This window comes from Staurois parvus, unplaced genomic scaffold (genome assembly GCF_062004578.1).
Source record: "Staurois parvus isolate SC_StPar_1 unplaced genomic scaffold, SC_StPar_1.0 ptg000087l, whole genome shotgun sequence".
NCBI lineage: Eukaryota > Metazoa > Chordata > Amphibia > Anura > Ranidae > Staurois > Staurois parvus.
In genome coordinates this window covers 5005606-5013446 of record NW_028317883.1, presented here as the reverse complement: position 1 = coordinate 5013446, position 7841 = coordinate 5005606, and the positions used below count along the sequence as shown (strand labels likewise).

Below are 7841 nucleotides of genomic sequence, written 5' to 3'. Positions count from 1 at the left end.
TGCTCCATGTGCTGGCATCCATCTTAGGTGTCTGCAAAGCATTGTGGGATCCTTTATGCTTTCAGCCCTCTGCGGCTCCTCCCCCAGGAGGTGGCGGCTTATCACTTATAAGTCTGCTGTTTGTAGCTGTCCATTGCATTCGTGTCCTGTCTGTTGCACAGCAGCAACCTCCTGTTTAGTTTCTCATTGCTCTCCTGGATACCGACTCGGCTTTGGCAAGACTCCTTCCTGGCTTCTGACCCCGGCTCTGGCGACAATCCTCCTGGCTTCTGACCCCAGCTCTGGCGACAATCCTTCCTGGCTTCTGCCCCCGGCTCTGGCGACCATCCTTCCTGGCTTCTGACCCCGCTCTGGCGACAATCCTTCCTGGCTTCTGACCCCAGCTCTGGCGACCATCCTTCCTGGCTTCTGACACTGGCTCTGGCGATCATCCTTCCTGGCTTCTGACCCTGGCTCTGGCGATCATCCTTCCTGGCTTCTGACCCCGGCTCTGGTGACCATCCTTCCTGGCTTCTGACCCCGGCTCTGGCAACCATCCTTCCTGGCTTCTGACCCTGGCTCTGGCGATCATCCTTCCTGGCTTCTGATCCCGGCTCTGGCGACCATCCTTCCTGGCTACTGTTCTACCAAGTCATCCGCTGTTGCTGTTGGACTTGCATAGACTCTGTCTTATTTTTGTATAATAAACCTACCTTTAATTGCACCTCCTTGTGTGTCTGGATCCTCGCTCCCTGACAGTACGGTACCCGATCGTAGGATTTTCATTTAATCAGTACAGTAGTCATCCAAAAATACAATACAAATACAATACAATACATAACATCACTTTCGAAATTCTTTTCTCTCATAGGAGAATTTTTGTATCTTTTCACTTTCGATGTGAGACTAGCAGGCGAAAAAAAAAAAAAAACAGGCGATCGTTCGTCCGATTTTCTCATCGTGTGTACGGGGCTTTAGGAGCAAAGCTAAATTTAGACAACAAAATCCTAATTAACAAGAATTCAACTACAGGTGAGTCTAATTATTCATTATATAGGTGTCCAGAAGACTGTTGATTATAAAAGATCATTACTTAACAAAGAAAACCACTTCCCATTTCATGCTGTCAGCAATGACACCACATGGAAGAGAAATGTCACAAGACCTGAGAAAGAAAATAATTTCCTTACACAAGAAAGGTGAAGACTATGAGAAGATCAGCAAAGTTTTACTTATCAGTCAGAATACTGTAGCAAAAGTGATACAAAAATGTAATAAAGATGGAACTGCCACCATCTCATAGAGACGTTCAAGCCGTCCATGGAAGTTAATACCTCGACAGGAGCAACTTCTGATGAGAAGGGTTGAAGAAAATCAGCATGCAAGTTCACTGGAGTTAGCTAAAGAAGTAAAAAGCCAAACTAGGGTGATTGTTTCCTATAACACAATACGGTGTATACTGCAGAGGAATGGAACACATGGATGTCGTCCATGAAGGAAGCCTCTTCTAAAGCCCATGCACAAAAAAGCCCTCCTAGAATTTGCCAGGACCCATGCTGAAAAAGAAGAAGACTACTGGGGCTCTGTACTCTGGAGTTATGAGACCAAGATAAATGTTTTTGGAACCGATGGCTTCAAAACTGTATGTCATCACAAAGGTGAGAAATAAAAAAAAATGCACGGTGTCTACAGTGAAACATGGTGATGACAGTGTCCTTCTGTGGGGCTGCATGAGTGCTGCTGGTGTGAGGGAGCTGCATTTCATTGATGGTATCATGACTTCACAGATGTACTGCTCTATATTGAAAGAGAAGATGCTGCCATCACTCTGTGCCCTTGGTTATCATGCACTTTTCCAATATAATAATGATCCAAAACACAAATCTAAAGCCAGTGTTGCATTTCTGAAGAAGAACAGGGTGAAAGTGATTCAGTGGCCAAGTATGTCTCCTGATCTGAACCCAATGGAACACCTATAGGGAATTCTGAAGAAACAGGTTGAGCATCACTCTCCATCCAGCACCCCAGCTCTAAAAGAGGTTGTTCATGAAGAATGGAAAGAGATAGATGTTGCAATATGTCGCCAACTTGTTCATTCCATGCCTAGAAGACTTGGTGCTGTCCTTACAAATCATGGAGGTCATACAAAATACTAGATGTAGTAGTTTTTGTTGTGGGATGTATTAATTTTTGCATCAACTAGTTTAAGTAAAACTGAAGATTTTGTAATCTAAGTTATATTATTAACCTTACTTTCATGTAATGAGCTTAACAAATATTCTATAAAACTCAGTTTTGTCAAAGGTTTGGAAGTTGTTAGTGTTCATTGAGATATTGATTAAAATCTTACTTTTCAAAAGGGGTGTACTCATTTATGCTGAGCACTGTACATACAGCTCTTTGGAAAAAATATTTACTGTACCTGACACCCACTCTGCTGAGTAATGTTTGCCAGGTAATATAGAGTCCTATATGGTAGAGGGAGGTGGGTTAGTTTGGCAGGACAGGACATAGTTGGGAGGATACTGGAGAGCTTAATAAAAGACTATATAGATGAGTTATTGCTGGAAAAAAATATTTTAAGTAACAGACAGCATGGATTCATAAAAGATAGAAGTTGTCAAACAAATCTTATTTCTTTTGTGAGGAGGTAAGCAAAACCTTAAAGGAATGGCTGTGGACGTAATATACTTGGATTTTACAAAAGTGTTTGACAGTCTCCCACACATGGCTAATGTGTAAGCTTAAGTCTACAGGCTTGGAAAAATCTGTATGTAAATGAATAAAAAACTGGCTAAAAGACTGTATTCAGAGAGTAGTGGTTAATGATTCATACTCTGAATGGTCTAGTGTTGTTAGTAATAACATCCTTACATGATGTCTTCAACTGACAAGCCAACCTCAATGCACTGTGTAATTAGGCAAATGAGGTTTAACCTCCCTGGCGGTATTATCGAGTGACACTCGGGCTTACCATGAGGCGCTGCTCCGGGATCTGTTCTTCACTTACCTTGTCCTGTGCTCCCGCGATGTCCCTCCTGCAGTGTCCCCGGCAATGTAATCCGGTGGATGCCGGCATCTGTCATCTGGGTTCCGTCCCCTGCGAGCGTCGGGACGTATGGGAGACGGAACTGGCGGGAAATTTGAAAATGACAAAAAGTGACATTCACTAAATACACTAAAATCACATAGTAAAACATTACTGTATCAAACCATTTCACATACATTTTGTCCCTAGTGCTTTGTCCTGTGCCCTGCCTGCATTTTTACTGTTCTTTCTGCCTGGAAACTGAGAAACGTCCATGACGTTCAAAAAGCGTCCCTTTAGGTCAAAATCGGTTTTAGACCAGCTAGAGAACAGCGATAGTAAATCAGAACCACTTGCAAAATTGAGTGATAATGATTCGTGGGGAAATTCATCATCAGACACTGAAAAGGATTTTGCGACTTTGCTCAGTGATGTGCGAACTTGGCGCTATATTTCAAATTTCAGTGTTTTTGGTTTGATTATATTATTGAATTACATTTATTATTATTATATTATTATTTTTCATTATTATTTATTAAATTATAATTTATGATTTCATGTTTTAAATTTTAACATACCCGGGATGTTTACTAGGCTCTTGTTCTGACAGATTTAAGAGAATTATTCCTGCAAATTACAAGCCTACAATAAAATAAATACATATTTCTATGCAAAAAAATGTACCGCTTTGAGCAGAGAAATACTGACATAATCAGACTGCTAGGGAGGTTCATGTTGATAAATGTAAGGTTATGTACTTGAGGGCTAAGAATATGCATGCATCATACATACTAGGGGGGGGGGGGTACAACTGGGGAATCAACGGGGGAGAAGGATCTGGGAGTTCTGGTAGATCACAAGCTTAAGATTCACAAAAAGGATACTGAGGAACTGGAGAAAGTACAGAGAAGGGCAACCAAACTGATGATAGGCATGGAGGAGCTCAGCTATGAGGAAAGATTAGAGGAACTGAATGTATTCTCTCTTGACAAGAGGAGATTAAGGGGGGATATGATCAACATGTATAAATACATCAGTGGTTCATATAGTGAACTTTGTATAGAATTATTTACTTTAAGGGCATCACAGAGGTCAAGGGGACACTCTTTATGTCTGGTGGAAAAGAGATTTAATCTCCAAATATGGAAAGGCTTCTTCACAGTAAGAGCTGTGAAAATGTGGAATAGACTCCCTCAAGAGCTAGTTCTGGCCAGCTCAGTTTATTATTTAAAAAAATACCTGGATTCTTTTCTAAATGTACATAATATAACTGTATACTAATATTTATAGTTAAAGTTGATCCAGGGAATATCCAATTGCCTTTTGGGGGATCAGAAAGGATTTTTTTCTCTTCTGGAGCAAATTGGATCAAGCTTTATTGGGGTTTTTTGCCTTCCTATGGATCCATTGTGGGTATAGGATTGTGTATATAGGATTGTATATTTATATCCCATTTATTGGTTGAGCTAGATGGACTTGTGTTTTTTTGTAACCAGACAAACTATGTAACTATATAGCCTTCTCCATTCACTGCTCTGCCCATTTGCCCTAATCTAGCTCCCATTCTAAAGTTCCACCCTTCTCTGCCTCCTGGAGTTGGCTTCTCAGCCAATCAGCCTTACTCAACCAGGATGCAGCTCTACCCATGATGGACCTTGTGAGCACCTGAGGGTGCCGCGGCACCCAAGTTGAGAAAGATTGCTGTATAGTAATATTAAAATTTCACTGAGAGCAGTACTGAGGCACATAGAATAAGCTCCTCTCTCATATAATTGAGGAGTAGATGTGTGTGGATCTCTTTCCATTTGTGTGGAAAAGAGCCAGTCACTTCAACTTCATCTTGCACCAGTTGCTCATCGACCCAAAATCAAATCAACCCAAAATGTCTATAGTAGTTTGCATATTGTGTCATCTCAATGTCACATTTTCTATCTCATTTAAAAGAAATAGAGAAAGGTGGAGCACTTACCAAAATAAACTAAACAAATTACTTGTTTCATTAGAAAGAATGAATCAGATCAACTCACAATCCTTATAGACCGTGTTAAATATCTTTATCCTGATCAATGTAGCATAGTAATGTATAAAATATTCCCACTGTTTTATGTCTCTTAAAACCAAATATGTCATCTTTTCTACATGAAATACATAACCATTAATCGTAAATATCACTCATATTATGGTATAGAATGCTTCTGCATGCCATATGTATTCTGTGTGCACATTGTGCTGAATATTACTTTATACATTATATAATATCCACATACCTTGTGCAATAATGATAAACATTCATGCATTGTACAATGTAATATGTAATGGCAAGATTCTTATAAAAATATAATATAAGATTCTTATAAAAAAATTTTAGAAATATTTTTAATGATTTGGTAGACTATTTGTAGCCATTTTTAAAGGCAAGATGGATATAGCTATATACAGTATAATATACTGTAACATTGGAATAATAAAATATTCTGGTGTAAAATAAACATTTTTATACTATGTATTCTATGTGTATACTGTATATATTTATAAAGTATATAGGCTCTGTACTACAATATGCATAGCAAATTGTATGATCTCTGTTTTGAATCTGTTAGATTTGGTGGGTATTTCTGTTACCCCAAGGAAGTCACGTGACCAGTGATGTACCACGTGGCTGGAGCCTAGTGATGTCACTTCCTGTATTGTGCAAACCAGGAAGTGTGGTGAGTGGAACCATTTTTGTCATTGGAATTACATGCCTTCACTGTTTTGCACTTTGCGAGTAGATTTTAATAGCTTAATAAAGGAAATCTTTTTATGGGGTTGCACTATGATTTGTCCTCTTTTCCCTGAGCATTTACCATCCTGGTGGGAAGCTGAAATATTGTCTCTTAAAGGGCCAGTAGCAAGGAAATAGCTACCAAAGGATAGCGGTGGACAAGCAAAAGATTTACCAATGTTTATAGTGCTTAAGACCTATATGATATATAGGTCAAAGAAGAAGGTCAAATTGAAAGTATTTACCATCCAGGTAGGAAGCTGAAATCCGGTCTCTTAAAGGGCCAGTAGTGAGGAAATAGCTACTAAGGGATAGCGGTGGACAAGCAAAAGATTTACCAACGTTAATAGTGCTTATAACCTGTATGAAATATGGGGCAAGGAAGAAGGTAAGTGCATGGCGCACTCATTGGTAATGGGAAGCACTTTTTTGTATATGTTGGATGAAGTAAACACTTTACAACACTGTTGTGGAGCAAGGTGTGTTTTGCTGTAATGTGAGCGCATATGTTTTGTAATACTCAGCCATTAGCTTTAATTTAAATGGTGTTGCCCTACAATATATACTTTTGTTTTATATACATGTTTTTGGAGACGTGATTGAGTGAATAAATTCTGGATTCATCGCCACATGAAAGGATTCACTTCTGTAAAAATGCATTTGATCTATTATAATTTGTAGGTCAAACTTAAAGGTGAGCAGAGAGAGTACCTTGAGCACAAGCACGTCTTCTGGAAAGTGATTGTTAAACGCTCTAATTTGGACATTCTGTGATTTGGGAGCTGGACTTTTATTGTAGTGTGGATTTATTTTGCACGGGATTACTGGAGGATTATTTTATTTCCTTTATATGTCTGGATGAGGAGTTATCGCACTACACATTCTTGGTTTATATTATTGTCTAAAATATTCCCACTGTTTTTATGTCTCTTAAAACCAAATATGTTATCTTTTCTACATGAAATACATAACCATTAATCGTAAATATCACTCATACTATAGTATAGAATGTTTCTGCATGCCATAAGTATTCTGTGTGCACATTGTGCTGAATATTACTTTATACATTATATAATATCCACATACCTTGTGCAATAATGATAAACATTCATGCATTGTACAATGTAATATGTAATGGCAAGATTCTTATAAGATTCTTATGAAAAAAATATTTCAGAAATATTTTTAATGATTAGGTTGACTATTTGTATACATTTTTAAAGGCAAGGTGGATATAGCTATTAGAGATGAGCGAAGTATTCAAAAATTCGATTCGACTGATTCGGCGAATTCGTAGAAAAAATTCGATTCGAGTCGAATATATTCGCTGTGAATTTAACTTAAAAAAGGGTGTTTCTAGGCTTCAGAGAGACTTAATATTAGTGCTGAACACTGTACCTTTAATTTAAATGCCCTTGGAGTCTGCTGGGGAAGAGAAATAATACTGTCAGGCAGTATGACATGCAGATGAGTGCCGTCGATCTTAGAATCACCGCACACTTCACTCATTTGGCCAGTCACGGGGCCAAAACCAGAGTGTGGAGCCACAGTGTGGCGGTGGAGGCAGCAGCAATGGGAGGCCATGCAGCACCCTATGACAAAAATGGAAACCACCAGCAGTGTGAGGAGACCTGAAAGTGGCACATGGCAGAGTGTGGCGATAGAGACAGCAGCAATGGGAGGCCGTACACGGACCCATGACACACTCTGGACCTGCCAGCAGCATGAGGAGGCGGTACAGGGGCCCATGGCAGATTACGGGCCTGGCAGCAGCATGAGGAGTCGGTAGGGGGGCCCATGGCAGATTACAGGCCTGGCAGCAGCAATGGGAGGCCGTACAGGGACCCATGACACAATCTGGACCTGGCAGCAGCATGGGGAGGCGGTACAGGGGCCCATGACAGATTACGGGCCTGGCAGCAGCATTTGGAGTCGGTACGGGGGCCCATGACACACTCTGGACCTGGCAGCAGCATGAGGAGGCGGTACAGGGGCGCATGACAGATTACAAGCCTGGCAGCAGCAACTTGGACAGGAGGACGTTCAGTTTCTGCACCGTCTGGTGCGTGC

At 40.2% G+C, this 7841-nt stretch overlaps 1 pseudogene; it reads right to left on the bottom strand.

Annotated features, from left to right (window-relative positions):
- Positions 1-1375: 1375 nt before the first annotated feature.
- Positions 1376-1995, bottom strand: LOC149468407 (uncharacterized; annotated as a pseudogene).
- Positions 1996-7841: the final 5846 nt, after the last annotated feature.